The sequence below is a fragment of the Scyliorhinus torazame genome, chromosome 15, assembly GCF_047496885.1.
Source record: "Scyliorhinus torazame isolate Kashiwa2021f chromosome 15, sScyTor2.1, whole genome shotgun sequence".
NCBI classification, from domain to species: Eukaryota; Metazoa; Chordata; class Chondrichthyes; order Carcharhiniformes; family Scyliorhinidae; genus Scyliorhinus; species Scyliorhinus torazame.
In genome coordinates this window covers 1,855,282-1,870,900 of record NC_092721.1, presented here as the reverse complement: position 1 = coordinate 1,870,900, position 15,619 = coordinate 1,855,282, and positions in this window count along the sequence as shown.

The window sequence follows — 15,619 nt, the reverse complement described above, 5'->3', positions numbered from 1 at the left end:
TCTTTCACCCTCCTTCGTCTCGTTCCGTTCTCTTTCACCCTCCTTCGACTCCTTTCGCTCTCTTTCACCATGCTTCGTCTCGTTTCGCTCTCTTTCACCCTCCTTCGTCTCGTTTCGCTCTCTTTCACCCTCCTTCGTCTCGTTTCGCTCTCTTTCACCCTCCTTCATCTCGTTTCGCTCTCTTTCACCCTCCTTCGTCTCGTTTCGCTCTCTTTCACCCTCCTTCGTCTTGTTCCGTTCTCTTTCACCCTCCTTCGACTCCTTTCGCTCTCTTTCACCCTCCTTCGACTCCTTTCGCTCTCTTTCACCCTCCTTCATCTCGTTTCGCTCTCTTTCACCCTCCTTCGTCTCGTTTCGCCCTATTTCAGCCTCCTTCATCTCGTTTCGCTCTCTTTGACCATCCTTCGTCTCGTTTCGCTCTCTTTCACCCTCCTTCGTCTCGTTCCGTTCTCTTTCACCCTCCTTCGACTCCTTTCGCTCTCTTTCACCCTCCTTCGACTCCTTTCGCTCTCTTTCACCCTCCTTCATCTCGTTTCGATCTCTTTCACCCACCTTCATCTCGTTTCGCTCTCTTTCAATCTCCTTCGCCTCGTTTCGCTCTCTTTCATCCTCGTTTGTCTCGTCCAGCTCTCTTTCACCCTCCTTCGACTCGTTTCACTCTCTTACACCCTCCTTCGTCTCGTTTCGCTCTCTTTCACCCTCCTTCGTCTCGTTTCGCTCTCTTTCACCCTCCTTCGTCTCGTTTCGGTCTCTTTCACCCTCCTTCATCTCGTTTCGGTCTCTTGCACCCTCCTTCGCCTCGTTCCGCTCTCTTTCACCCTCCTTCGAATCCTTTCGCTCTCTTTCACCCTCCTTCGTCTCGTTTCGCCCTCTTTCACCCTCCTTCGTCTCGTTTCACCCTCTTTCACCCTCCTTCGTCTCGTTTCGCTCTCTTTCACCCTCCTTCGTCTCTTTTCGCTCTCTTTCACCCACCTTCGTCTCGTTTCGCTCTCTTTCACCCTCCTTCGTCTCGTTTCGCTCTCTTTCACCCTCCTTCGTCTCGTTCCGTTCTCTTTCACCCTCCTTCGACTCCTTTCGCTCTCTTTCACCCTCCTTCGACTCCTTTCGCTCTCTTTCACCCTCCTTCGTCTCGTTTCGCTCTCTTTCACCCTCCTTCGTCTCGTTTCGCTCTCTTTCACCCTCCTTCGTCTCGTTTCGCTCTCTTCCACCCTCCTTCGTCTCGTTTCGCTCTCTTTCACCCTCCTTCCTCTCGTTTCGCTCTCTTTCACCCTCCTTCGTCTCGTTTCGCTCTCTTTCACCCTCCTTCGTCTCGTTTCGCTCTCTTTCACCCTCCTTCGCCTCGTTCCGTTCTCTTTCACCCTCCTTCCTCTCGTTTCGCTCTCTTTCACCCTCCTTCGTCTCGTTTTTCTGTCTTTCACCCTCCTTCGTCTCGTTTCGCTCTCTTTCACCCTCCTTCATCTCGTTTCGCTCTCTTTCACCCACCTTCGTCTCGTTTCGCTCTCTTTCACCCTCCTTCATCTCGTTTCGCTCTCTTTCACCCTCCTTCGTCTCGTTTCGCTCTGTTTCACCCTCCTTCGTCTCGTTTCGCTCTCTTTCACCCTCCTTCGTCTCGTTCCGTTCTCTTTCACCCTCCTTCGACTCCTTTCGCTCTCTTTCACCATCCTTCGTCTCGTTTCGCTCTCTTTCACCCTCCTTCGTCTCGTTTCGCTCTCTTTCACCCTCCTTCGTCTCGTTTCGCTCTCTTTCACCCTCCTTCGCCTCGTTTCGCTCTCTTTCTCCCTCCTTCGTCTCGTTTCGCTCTCTTTCACCCTCCTTCGTCTCGTTCCGTTCTCTTTCACCCTCCTTCGACTCCTTTCGCTCTCTTTCACCCTCCTTCGACTCCTTTCGCTCTCTTTCACCCTCCTTCATCTCGTTTCGCTCTCTTTCACCCTCCTTCGTCTCGTTTCGCTCTCTTTCACCCTCCTTCGTCTCGTTTCGCTCTCTTCCACCCTCCTTCGTCTCGTTTCGCTCTCTTTCACCCTCCTTCCTCTCGTTTCGCTCTCTTTCACCCTCCTTCGTCTCGTTTCGCTCTCTTTCACCCTCCTTCGTCTCGTTTCGCTCTCTTTCACCCTCCTTCGCCTCGTTCCGTTCTCTTTCACCCTCCTTCGTCTCGTTTCGCTCTCTTTCACCCTCCTTCGTCTCGTTTTTCTGTCTTTCACCCTCCTTCGTCTCGTTTCGCTCTCTTTCACCCTCCTTCATCTCGTTTCGCTCTCTTTCACCCACCTTCGACTCGTTTCGCTCTCTTTCACCCTCCTTCATCTCGTTTCGCTCTCTTTCACCCTCCTTCGTCTCGTTTCGCTCTCTTTCACCCTCCTTCGTCTCGTTCCGTTCTCTTTCACCCTCCTTCGTCTCGTTTCGCTCTCTTTCACCCTCCTTCGTCTCGTTTCGCTGTCTTTCACCCTCCTTCGTCTCGTTTCGCTCTCTTTCACCCTCCTTCGTCTCGTTTCGCTCTCTTTCACCCTCCTTCATCTCGTTTCGCTCTCTTTCACCCACCTTCGTCTCGTTTCGCTCTCTTTCACCCTCCTTCATCTCGTTTCGCTCTCTTTCACCCTCCTTCGTCTCGTTTCGCTCTGTTTCACCCTCCTTCGTCTCGTTCCGTTCTCTTTCACCCTCCTTCGACTCCTTTCGCTCTCTTTCACCCTCCTTCGACTCCTTTCGCTCTCTTTCACCCTCCTTCATCTCGTTTCGATCTCTTTCACCCACCTTCATCTCGTTTCGCTCTCTTTCAATCTCCTTCGCCTCGTTTCGCTCTCTTTCACCCTCCTTCGTCTCGTTTCGCTCTCTTTCACCCTCCTTCGTCTCGTTTCGGTCTCTTTCACCCTCCTTCATCTCGTTTCGGTCTCTTGCACCCTCCTTCGCCTCGTTCCGCTCTCTTTCACCCTCCTTCGACTCCTTTCGCTCTCTTTCACCCTCCTTCGTCTCGTTTCGCCCTCTTTCACCCTCCTTCGTCTCGTTTCACCCTCTTTCACCCTCCTTCGTCTCGTTTCGCTCTCTTTCACCCTCCTTCGTCTCTTTTCGCTCTCTTTCACCCTCCTTCGTCTCGTTTCGCTCTCTTTCACCCTCCTTCGTCTCGTTTCGCTCTCTTTCACCCTCCTTCGCCTCGTTCCGTTCTCTTTCACCCTCCTTCGTCTCGTTTTGCTCTCTTTCACCCTCCTTCGTCTCGTTTTTCTGTCTTTCACCCTCCTTCGTCTCGTTTCGCTCTCTTTCACCCTCCTTCATCTCGTTTCGCTCTCTTTCACCCTCCTTCGTCTCGTTTCGCTCTGTTTCACCCTCCTTCGTCTCGTTTCGCTCTCTTTCACCCTCCTTCGTCTCGTTCCGTTCTCTTTCACCCTCCTTCGACTCCTTTCGCTCTCTTTCACCATCCTTCGTCTCGTTTCGCTCTCTTTCACCCTCCTTCGTCTCGTTTCGCTCTCTTTCACCCTCCTTCGTCTCGTTTCGCTCTCTTTCACCCTCCTTCATCTCGTTTCGCTCTCTTTCACCCTCCTTCGTCTCGTTTCGCTCTCTTTCACCCTCCTTCGTCTCGTTCCGTTCTCTTTCACCCTCCTTCGACTCCTTTCGCTCTCTTTCACCCTCCTTCGACTCCTTTCGCTCTCTTTCACCCTCCTTCATCTCGTTTCGCTCTCTTTCACCCTCCTTCGTCTCGTTTCGCCCTATTTCAGCCTCCTTCATCTCGTTTCGCTCTCTTTCACCCTCCTTCGTCTCGTTTCGCCCTATTTCAGCCTCCTTCATCTCGTTTCGCTCTCTTTGACCATCCTTCGTCTCGTTTCGCTCTCTTTCACCCTCCTTCGTCTCGTTCCGTTCTCTTTCACCCTCCTTCGCCTCCTTTCGCTCTCTTTCACCCTCCTTCGACTCCTTTCGCTCTCTTTCACCCTCCTTCATCTCGTTTCGATCTCTTTCACCCACCTTCATCTCGTTTCGCTCTCTTTCAATCTCCTTCGCCTCGTTTCGCTCTCTTTCATCCTCGTTTGTCTCGTCCAGCTCTCTTTCACCCTCCTTCGACTCGTTTCACTCTCTTACACCCTCCTTCGTCTCGTTTCGCTCTCTTTCACCCTCCTTCGTCTCGTTTCGCTCTCTTTCACCCTCCTTCGTCTCGTTTCGGTCTCTTTCACCCTCCTTCATCTCGTTTCGGTCTCTTGCACCCTCCTTCGCCTCGTTCCGCTCTCTTTCACCCTCCTTCGAATCCTTTCGCTCTCTTTCACCCTCCTTCGTCTCGTTTCGCCCTCTTTCACCCTCCTTCGTCTCGTTTCACCCTCTTTCACCCTCCTTCGACTCCTTTCGCTCTCTTTCACCCTCCTTCATCTCGTTTCGATCTCTTTCACCCACCTTCATCTCGTTTCGCTCTCTTTCAATCTCCTTCGCCTCGTTTCGCTCTCTTTCATCCTCGTTTGTCTCGTCCAGCTCTCTTTCACCCTCCTTCGACTCGTTTCACTCTCTTACACCCTCCTTCGTCTCGTTTCGCTCTCTTTCACCCTCCTTCGTCTCGTTTCGCTCTCTTTCACCCTCCTTCGTCTCGTTTCGGTCTCTTTCACCCTCCTTCATCTCGTTTCGGTCTCTTGCACCCTCCTTCGCCTCGTTCCGCTCTCTTTCACCCTCCTTCGACTCCTTTCGCTCTCTTTCACCCTCCTTCGTCTCGTTTCGCCCTCTTTCACCCTCCTTCGTCTCGTTTCACCCTCTTTCACCCTCCTTCGTCTCGTTTCGCTCTCTTTCACCCTCCTTCGTCTCTTTTCGCTCTCTTTCACCCTCCTTCGTCTCGTTTCGCTCTCTTTCACCCTCCTTCGTCTCGTTTCGCTCTCTTTCACCCTCCTTCGCCTCGTTCCGTTCTCTTTCACCCTCCTTCGTCTCGGTTCGCTCTCTTTCACCCTCCTTCGTCTCGTTTTTCTGTCTTTCACCCTCCTTCGTCTCGTTTCGCTCTCTTTCACCCTCCTTCATCTCGTTTCGCTCTCTTTCACCCTCCTTCGTCTCGTTTCGCTCTGTTTCACCCTCCTTCGTCTCGTTTCGCTCTCTTTCACCCTCCTTCGTCTCGTTCCGTTCTCTTTCACCCTCCTTCGACTCCTTTCGCTCTCTTTCACCATCCTTCGTCTCGTTTCGCTCTCTTTCACCCTGCTTCGTCTCGTTTCGCTCTCTTTCACCCTCCTTCGTCTCGTTTCGCTCTCTTTCACCCTCCTTCATCTCGTTTCGCTCTCTTTCACCCTCCTTCGACTCCTTTCGCTCTCTTTCACCCTCCTTCGACTCCTTTCGCTCTCTTTCACCCTCCTTCATCTTGTTTCGCTCTCTTTCACCCTCCTTCGTCTCGTTTCGCCCTATTTCAGCCTCCTTCATCTCGTTTCGCTCTCTTTGACCATCCTTCGTCTCGTTTCGCTCTCTTTCACCCTCCTTCGTCTCGTTCCGTTCTCTTTCACCCTCCTTCGACTCCTTTCGCTCTCTTTCACCCTCCTTCGACTCCTTTCGCTCTCTTTCACCCTCCTTCATCTCGTTTCAATCTCTTTCACGCACCTTCATCTCATTTCGCTCTCTTTCAATCTCCTTCGCCTCGTTTCGCTCTCTTTCATCCTCGTTTGTCTCGTCCAGCTCTCTTTCACCCTCCTTCGACTCGTTTCACTCTCTTACACCCTCCTTCGTCTCGTTTCGCTCTCTTTCACCCTCCTTCGTCTCGTTTCGCTCTCTTTCACCCTCCTTCGTCTCGTTTCGGTCTCTTTCACCCTCCTTCATCTCGTTTCGGTCTCTTGCACCCTCCTTCGCCTCGTTCCGCTCTCTTTCACCCTCCTTCGAATCCTTTCGCTCTCTTTCACCCTCCTTCGTCTCGTTTCGCCCTCTTTCACCCTCCTTCGTCTCGTTTCACCCTCTTTCACCCTCCTTCGTCTCGTTTCGCTCTCTTTCACCCTCCTTCGTCTCTTTTCGCTCTCTTTCACCCTCCTTCGTCTCGTTTCGCTCTCTTTCACCCTCCTTCGTCTCGTTTCGCTCTCTTTCACCCTCCTTCGTCTCGTTCCGTTCTCTTTCACCCTCCTTCGACTCCTTTCGCTCTCTTTCACCCTCCTTCGACTCCTTTCGCTCTCTTTCACCCTCCTTCGTCTCGTTTCGCTCTCTTTCACCCTCCTTCGTCTCGTTTCGCTCTCTTCCACCCTCCTTCGTCTCGTTTCGCTCTCTTTCACCCTCCTTCCTCTCGTTTCGCTCTCTTTCACCCTCCTTCGTCTCGTTTCGCTCTCTTTCACCCTACTTCGTCTCGTTTCGCTCTCTTTCACCCTCCTTCGCCTCGTTCCGTTCTCTTTCACCCTCCTTCGTCTCGTTTCGCTCTCTTTCACCCTCCTTCGTCTCGTTTTTCTGTCTTTCACCCTCCTTCGTCTCGTTTCGCTCTCTTTCACCCTCCTTCATCTCGTTTCGCTCTCTTTCACCCACCTTCGTCTCGTTTCGCTCTCTTTCACCCTCCTTCATCTCGTTTCGCTCTCTTTCACCCTCCTTCGTCTCGTTTCGCTCTGTTTCACCCTCCTTCGTCTCGTTTCGCTCTCTTTCACCCTCCTTCGTCTCGTTCCATTCTCTTTCACCCTCCTTCGACTCCTTTCGCTCTCTTTCACCATCCTTCGTCTCGTTTCGCTCTCTTTCACCCTCCTTCGTCTCGTTTCGCTCTCTTTCACCCTCCTTCGTCTCGTTTCGCTCTCTTTCACCCTCCTTCGCCTCGTTTCGCTCTCTTTCACCCTCCTTCGTCTCGTTTCGCTCTCTTTCACCCTCCTTCGTCTCGTTCCGTTCTCTTTCACCCTCCTTCGACTCCTTTCGCTCTCTTTCACCCTCCTTCGACTCCTTTCGCTCTCTTTCACCCTCCTTCATCTCGTTTCGCTCTCTTTCACCCTCCTTCGTCTCGTTTCGCCCTATTTCAGCCTCCTTCATCTCGTTTCGCTCTCTTTGACCATCCTTCGTCTCGTTTCACTCTCTTTCACCCTCCTTCCTCTCGTTTCGATCTCTTTCACCCACCTTCATCTCGTTTCGCTCTCTTTCAATCTCCTTCGCCTCGTTTCGCTCTCTTTCATCCTCGTTTGTCTCGTCCAGCTCTCTTTCACCCTCCTTCGACTCGTTTCACTCTCTTACACCCTCCTTCGTCTCGTTTCGCTCTCTTTCACCCTCCTTCGTCTCGTTTCGGTCTCTTTCACCCTCCTTCATCTCGTTTCGGTCTCTTGCACCCTCCTTCGCCTCGTTCCGCTCTCTTTCACCCTCCTTCGACTCCTTTCGCTCTCTTTCACCCTCCTTCGTCTCGTTTCGCCCTCTTTCACCCTCCTTCGTCTCGTTTCACCCTCTTTCACCCTCCTTCGTCTCGTTTCGCTCTCTTTCACCCTCCTTCGTCTCTTTTCGCTCTCTTTCACCCTCCTTCGTCTCGTTTCGCTCTCTTTCACCCTCCTTCGTCTCGTTTCGCTCTCTTTCACCCTCCTTCGTCTCGTTCCGTTCTCTTTCACCCTCCTTCGACTCCTTTCGCTCTCTTTCACCCTCCTTCAACTCCTTTCGCTCTCTTTCACCCTCCTTCGTCTTGTTTCGCTCTCTTTCACCCTCCTTCGTCTCGTTTCGCTCTCTTTCACCCTCCTTCGTCTCGTTTCGCTCTCTTCCACCCTCCTTCGTCTCGTTTCGCTCTCTTTCACCCTCCTTCCTCTCGTTTCGCTCTCTTTCACCCTCCTTCGTCTCGTTTCGCTCTCTTTCACCCTCCTTCGTCTCGTTTCGCTCTCTTTCACCCTCCTTCGCCTCGTTCCGTTCTCTTTCACCCTCCTTCGTCTCGTTTCGCTCTCTTTCACCCTCCTTCGTCTCGTTTTTCTGTCTTTCACCCTCCTTCGTCTCGTTTCGCTCTCTTCCACCCTCCTTCGTCTCGTTTCGCTCTCTTTCACCCTCCTTCCTCTCGTTTCGCTCTCTTTCACCCTCCTTCGTCTCGTTTCGCTCTCTTTCACCCTCCTTCGTCTCGTTTCGCTCTCTTTCACCCTCCTTCGTCTCGTTTCGCTCTCTTTCACCCTCCTTCGCCTCGTTTCGCTCTCTTTCACCCTCCTTCGTCTCGTTTCGCTCTCTTTCACCCTCCTTCGTCTCGTTCCGTTCTCTTTCACCCTCCTTCGACTCCTTTCGCTCTCTTTCACCCTCCTTCGACTCCTTTCGCTCTCTTTCACCCTCCTTCATCTCGTTTCGCTCTCGTTCACCCTCCTTCGTCTCGTTTCGCCCTATTTCAGCCTCCTTCATCTCGTTTCGCTCTCTTTGACCATCCTTCGTCTCGTTTCACTCTCTTTCACCCTCCTTCCTCTCGTTTCGATCTCTTTCACCCACCTTCATCTCGTTTCGCTCTCTTTCAATCTCCTTCGCCTCGTTTCGCTCTCTTTCATCCTCGTTTGTCTCGTCCAGCTCTCTTTCACCCTCCTTCGACTCGTTTCACTCTCTTACACCCTCCTTCGTCTCGTTTCGCTCTCTTTCACCCTCCTTCGTCTCGTTTCGGTCTCTTTCACCCTCCTTCATCTCGTTTCGGTCTCTTGCACCCTCCTTCGCCTCGTACCGCTCTCTTTCACCCTCCTTCGACTCCTTTCGCTCTCTTTCACCCTCCTTCGTCTCGTTTCGCCCTCTTTCACCCTCCTTCGTCTCGTTTCACCCTCTTTCACCCTCCTTCGTCTCGTTTCGCTCTCTTTCACCCTCCTTCGTCTCTTTTCGCTCTCTTTCACCCTCCTTCGTCTCGATTCGCTCTCTTTCACCCTCCTTCGTCTCGTTTCGCTCTCTTTCACCCTCCTTCGTCTCGTTCCGTTCTCTTTCACCCTCCTTCGACTCCTTTCGCTCTCTTTCACCCTCCTTCGACTCCATTCGCTCTCTTTCACCCTCCTTCGTCTCGTTTCGCTCTCTTTCACCCTCCTTCGTCTCGTTTCGCTCTCTTTCACCCTCCTTCGTCTCGTTTCGCTCTCTTCCACCCTCCTTCGTCTCGTTTCGCTCTCTTTCACCCTCCTTCCTCTCGTTTCGCTCTCTTTCACCCTCCTTCGTCTCGTTTCGCTCTCTTTCACCCTCCTTCGTCTCGTTTCGCTCTCTTTCACCCTCCTTCGCCTCGTTCCATTCTCTTTCACCCTCCTTCGTCTCGTTTCGCTCTCTTTCACCCTCCTTCGTCTCGTTTTTCTGTCTTTCACCCTCCTTCGTCTCGTTTCGCTCTCTTTCACCCTCCTTCGTCTCGTTCCGTTCTCTTTCACCCTCCTTCGACTCCTTTCGCTCTCTTTCACCCTCCTTCGACTCGTTTCGCTCTCTTTCACCCTCCTTCGTCTCGTTTCGCTCTCTTTCACCCTCCTTCGTCTCGTTTCGCTCTCTTTCACCCTCCTTCGTCTCGTTTCGCTCTCTTTCACCCACCTTCGTCTCGTTTCGCTCTCTTTCGCCCTCCTTCGCCTCGTTTCGCTCTCTTTCACCCTCCTTCATCTCGTTTCGCTCTCTTTGACCCTCCTTCGTCTGCTTTCACTCTCTTTCACCCTCCTTCCTCTCGTTTCGATCTCTTTCACCCACCTTCATCTCGTTTCGCTCTCTTTCAACCTCCTTCGCCTCGTTTCGCTCTCTTTCATCCTCGTTTGTCTCGTCCAGCTCTCTTTCACCCTCCTTCGACTCGTTTCACTCTCTTTCAACCTCCTTCGTCTCGTTTCGCTCTCTTTCACCCTCCTTCGTCTCGTTTCGCTCCCTTTCACCCTCCTTCGTCTCGTTTCGGTCTCTTTCACCATCCTTCGTCTCGTTTCGGTCTCTTTCACCCTCCTTCGCCTCGTTCTGCTCTCTTTCACCCTCCTTCGACTCCTTTCGCTCTCTGTCACCCTCCTTCGTCTCGTTTCGCTCTCTTTCACCCTCCTTCGTCTCGTTTCGCTCTCTTCCACCCTCCTTCGTCTCGTTTCGCTCTCTTTCACCCTCCTTCCTCTCGTTTCGCTCTCTTTCACCCTCCTTCATCTCGTTTCGCTCTCTTTCACCCTCCTTCGTCTCGTTTCGCTCTCTTCCACCCTCCTTCGTCTCGTTTCGCTGTCTTTCACCCTCTTTCGTCTCGTTTCGCTCTCTTTCACCCTCCTTCGTCTCGTTTCGCTCTCTTTCACCCTCCTTCGTCTCGTTTCGCTCTCTTTCACCCTCCTTCGTCTCGTTTCGCTCTCTTTCACCCTCCTTCTTCTCGTTTCGCTCTCTTTCACCCTCCTTCGTCTCGTTTCGCTCTCTTTCACCATCCTTCGTCTCGTTTCGCTCTCTTTCACCCTCCTTCGTCTCGTTTTGCTCTCTTTCACCCTCCTTCGTCTCGTTTCGCTCTCTTTCACCCTCCTTCATCTCGTTTCGCTCTCTTTCACCCTCCTTCGTCTCGTTTCGCTCTCTTTCACCCTCCTTCGTCTCGTTCCGTTCTCTTTCACCCTCCTTCGTCTCGTTTCGCTCTCTTTCACCCTCCTTCGTCTCGTTTCGCTGTCTTTCACCCTCCTTCGTCTCGTTTCGCTCTCTTTCACCCTCCTTCGTCACGTTTCGCTCTCTTTCACCCTCCTTCATCTCGTTTCGCACTCTTTCACCCACCTTCGTCTCGTTTCGCTCTCTTTCACCCTCCTTCATCTCGTTTCGCTCTCTTTCACCCTCCTTCGTCTCGTTTCGCTCTCTTTCACCCTCCTTTGTCTCGTTTCGCTCTCTTTCACTCTCCATCATCTCGTTTCGCTCTCTTTCACCCTCCTTCGTCTCGTTTCGCTCTCTTTCACCCTCCTTCGTCTCGTTCCGTTCTCTTTCACCCTACTTCGACTCCTTTCGCTCTCTTTCACCCTCCTTCGACTCCTTTCGCTCTCTTTCACCCTCCTTCATCTCGTTTCGCTCTCTTTCACCCTCCTTCGTCTCGTTTCGCCCTATTTCAGCCTCCTTCATCTCGTTTTGCTCTCTTTGACCATCCTTCGTCTCGTTTCACTCTCTTTCACCCTCCTTCCTCTCGTTTCGATCTCTTTCACCCACCTTCATCTCGTTTCGCTCTCTTTCAATCTCCTTCGCCTCGTTTCGCTCTCTTTCATCCTCGTTTGTCTCGTCCAGCTCTCTTTCACCCTCCTTCGACTCGTTTCACTCTCTTACACCCTCCTTCGTCTCGTTTTGCTCTCTTTCACCCTCCTTCGTCTCGTTTCGCTCTCTTTCACCCTCCTTCATCTCGTTTCGCTCTCTTTCACCCTCCTTCGTCTCGTTTCGCTCTCTTTCACCCTCCTTCGTCTCGTTCCGTTCTCTTTCACCCTCCTTCGTCTCGTTTCGCTCTCTTTCACCCTCCTTCGTCTCGTTTCGCTGTCTTTCACCCTCCTTCGTCTCGTTTCGCTCTCTTTCACCCTCCTTCGTCTCGTTTCGCTCTCTTTCACCCTCCTTCATCTCGTTTCGCTCTCTTTCACCCACCTTCGTCTCGTTTCGCTCTCTTTCACCCTCCTTCATCTCGTTTCGCTCTCTTTCACCCTCCTTCGTCTCGTTTCGCTCTGTTTCACCCGCCTTCGTCTCGTTTCGCTGTCTTTCACCCTCCTTCGTCTCGTTCCGTTCTCTTTCACCCTCCTTCGACTCCTTTCGCTCTCTTTCACCATCCTTCGTCTCGTTTCGCTCTCTTTCACCCTCCTTCGTCTCGTTTCGCTCTCTTTCACCCTCCTTCGTCTCGTTTCGCTCTCTTTCACCCTCCTTCATCTCGTTTCGCTCTCTTTCACCCTCCTTCGTCTCGTTTCGCTCTCTTTCACCCTCCTTCGTCTCGTTCCGTTCTCTTTCACCCTCCTTCGACTCCTTTCGCTCTCTTTCACCCTCCTTCGACTCCTTTCGCTCTCTTTCACCCTCCTTCATCTCGTTTCGATCTCTTTCACCCACCTTCATCTCGTTTCGCTCTCTTTCAATCTCCTTCGCCTCGTTTCGCTCTCTTTCATCCTCGTTTGTCTCGTCCAGCTCTCTTTCACCCTCCTTCGACTCGTTTCACTCTCTTACACCCTCCTTCGTCTCGTTTCGCTCTCTTTCACCCTCCTTCGTCTCGTTTCGCTCTCTTTCACCCTCCTTCGTCTCGTTTCGCTCTCTTTCACCCTCCTTCATCTCGTTTCGGTCTCTTGCACCCTCCTTCGCCTCGTTCCGCTCTCTTTCACCCTCCTTCGACTCCTTTCGCTCTCTTTCACCCTCCTTCGTCTCGTTTCGCCCTCTTTCACCCTCCTTCGTCTCGTTTCACCCTCTTTCACCCTCCTTCGTCTCGTTTCGCTCTCTTTCACCCTCCTTCGTCTCTTTTCGCTCTCTTTCACCCTCCTTCGTCTCGTTTCGCTCTCTTTCACCCTCCTTCGTCTCGTTTCGCTCTCTTTCACCCTCCTTCGTCTCGTTCCGTTCTCTTTCACCCTCCTTCGACTCCTTTCGCTCTCTTTCACCCTCCTTCGACTCCTTTCGCTCTCTTTCACCCTCCTTCGTCTCGTTTCGCTCTCTTTCACCCTCCTTCGTCTCGTTTCGCTCTCTTTCACCCTCCTTCGTCTCGTTTCGCTCTCTTCCACCCTCCTTCGTCTCTGTGGTTGTCCCCCTCTCGAACAGATATACCCCTTTGGATACTGTCGGGGGGGATAGCCTATCAGGGGAAAACAGCAGCAGCCAGAGCAGTGGCACCACGGCTGGCTCTGATGTTCAGAAGGGAGGGTCAAAGCGCAGAAGAGTAATAGTTATAGGGGACTCTATAGTCAGGGGCACAGATAGGCGCTTCTGTGGACGTGAAAGAGACTCCAGGATGGTATGTTGCCTCCCTGGTGCCAGGGTCCAGGATGTCTCCGAACGGGTAGAGGGAATCCTGAAGGGGGAGGGCAAACAGGCAGAGGTCGTTGTACATATTGGTACTAACGACATAGGCAGGAAGGGGCATGAGGTCCTGCAGCAGGAGTTCAGGGAGCTAGGCAGAAAGTTAAAAGACAGGACCTCGAGGGTTGTAATCTCGGGATTACTCCCTGTGCCACGTGCCAGTGAGGCTAGAAATAGGAAGATAGAGCAGACAAACACGTGGCTAAACAGCTGGTGTAAGAGGGAGGGTTTCTGTTATCTGGACCACTGGGAGCTCTTCCGGGGCAGGTGTGACCTGTATAAGATGGACGGGTTGCATCTAAACCGGAGAGGCATAAATATCCTGGCCGCGAGGTTTGCTAGTGTCACACGGGAGGGTTTAAACTAGTATGGCAGGGGGGTGGGCACGGGAGCAATAGGTCAGAAGGTGAGAGCATTGAGGGAGAACTAGGGAATAGGGACAGTGTGGCTCTGAGGCAGCGCAGACGGGGAGAAGTTGCTGAACACAGCGGGTCTGGTGGCCTGAAGTGCATATGTTTTAATGCAAGGAGCATTACGGGTAAGGCAGATGAACTTAGAGCTTGGATTACTACTTGGAACTATGATGTTGTTGCCATTACAGAGACCTGGTTGAGGGAAGGGCAGGATTGGCAGCTAAACGTTCCAGGATTTAGATGTTTCAGGCGGGATAGAGGGGGATGTAAAAGGGGAGGCGGAGTTGCGCTACTTGTTCAGGAGAGTATCACAGCTATACAGCGAGAGGACACCTCAGAGGGCAGTGAGGCTATATGGGTAGAGATCAGGAATAAGAAGGGTGCAGTCACAATGTTGGGGGTATACTACAGGCCTCCCAACAGCCAGCGGGAGATAGAGGAGCAGATAGGTAGACAGATTTTGGAAAAGAGTAAAAACAACAGGGTTGTGGTGATGGGAGACTTCAACTTCCCCAATATTGACTGGGACTCACTTAGTGCCAGGGGCTTAGACGGGGCAGAGTTTGTAAGGAGCATCCAGGAGGGCTTCTTAAAACAATATGTAAACAGTCCAACTAGGGAAGGGGCGGTACTGGACCTGGTATTGGGGAATGAGCCCGGCCAGGTGGTAGATGTTTCAGTAGGGGAGCATTTCGGTAACAGTGACCACAATTCAGTAAGTTTTAAAGTACTGGTGGACAAGGATAAGAGTGGTCCGAGGATGAATGTGCTAAATTGGGGGAAGGCTAATTATAACAATATTAGGCGGGAACTGAAGAACATAGATTGGGGGCGGATGTTTGAGGGCAAATCAACATCTGACATGTGGGAGGCTTTCAAGTGTCAGTTGAAAGGAATACAGGACAGGCATGTTCCTGTGAGGAAGAAAGATAAATACGGCAATTTTCGGGAACCTTGGATGACGAGTGATATTGTAGGCCTCGTCAAAAAGAAAAAGGAGGCATTTGTCAGGGCTAAAAGGCTGGGAACAGACGAAGCCTGTGTGGCATATAAGGAAAGTAGGAAGGAACTTAAGCAAGGAGTCAGGAGGGCTAGAAGGGGTCATGAAAAGGCATTGGCAAATAGGGTTAAGGAAAATCCCAAGGCTTTTTACACTTACATAAAAAGTAAGAGGGTAGCCAGGGAAAGGGTTGGCCCACTGAAGGATAGGCAAGGGAATCTATGTGTGGAGCCAGAGGAAATGGGCGAGGTACTAAATGAATACTTTGCATCAGTATTCACCAAAGAGAAGGAATTGGTAGATGTTAAGTCTGGAGAAGGGGGTGTAGATAGCCTGGGTCACATTGTGATCCAAAAAGACGAGGTGTTGGGTGTCTTAAAAAATATTAAGGTAGATAAGTCCCCAGGGCCGGATGGGATCTACCCCAGAATACTGAAGGAGGCTGGAGAGGAAATTGCTGAGGCCTTGACAGAAATCTTTGGATCCTCGCTGTCTTCAGGGGATGTCCCGGAGGACTGGAGAATAGCCAATGTTGTTCCTCTGTTTAAGAAGGGTGGCAGGGATAATCCCGGGAACTACAGGCCGGTGAGCCTTACTTCAGTGGTAGGGAAATTACTGGAGAGAATTCTTCGAGACAGGATCTACTCCCATTTGGAAGCAAATGGACGTATTAGTGAGAGGCAGCACGGTTTTGTGAAGGGGAGGTCGTGTCTCACTAACTTGATAGAGTTTTTCGAGGAGGTCACTAAGATGATTGATGCAGGTAGGGCAGTAGATGTTGTCTATATGGACTTCAGTAAGGCCTTTGACAAGGTCCCTCATGGTAGACTAGTACAAAAGGTGAAGTCACACGGGATCAGGGGTGAACTGGCAAGGTGGATACAGAACTGGCTAGGCCATAGAAGGCAGAGGGTAGCAATGGAGGGATGCTTTTCTAATTGGAGGGCTGTGACCAGTGGTGTTCCACAGGGATCAGTGCTGGGACCTTTGCTCTTTGTAGTATATATAAATGATTTGGAGGAAAATGTAACTGGTCTGATTAGTAAGTTTGCAGACGACACAAAGGTTGGTGGAATTGCGGATAGCGATGAGGACTGTCTGAGGATACAGCAGGATTTAGATTGTCTGGAGACTTGGGCGGAGAGATGGCAGATGGAGTTTAACCTGGACAAATGTGAGGTAATGCATTTTGGAAGGGCTAATGCAGGTAGGGAATATACAGTGAATGGTAGAACCCTCAAGAGTATTGAAAGTCAAAGAGATCTAGGAGTACAGGTCCACAGATCACTGAAAGGGGCTACACAGGTGGAGAAGGTAGTCAAGAAGGCATACGGCATGCTTGCCTTCATTGGCCGGGGCATTGAGTATAAGAATTGGCAAGTCATGTTGCAGCTGTATAGAAGCTTAGTTAGGCCACACTTGG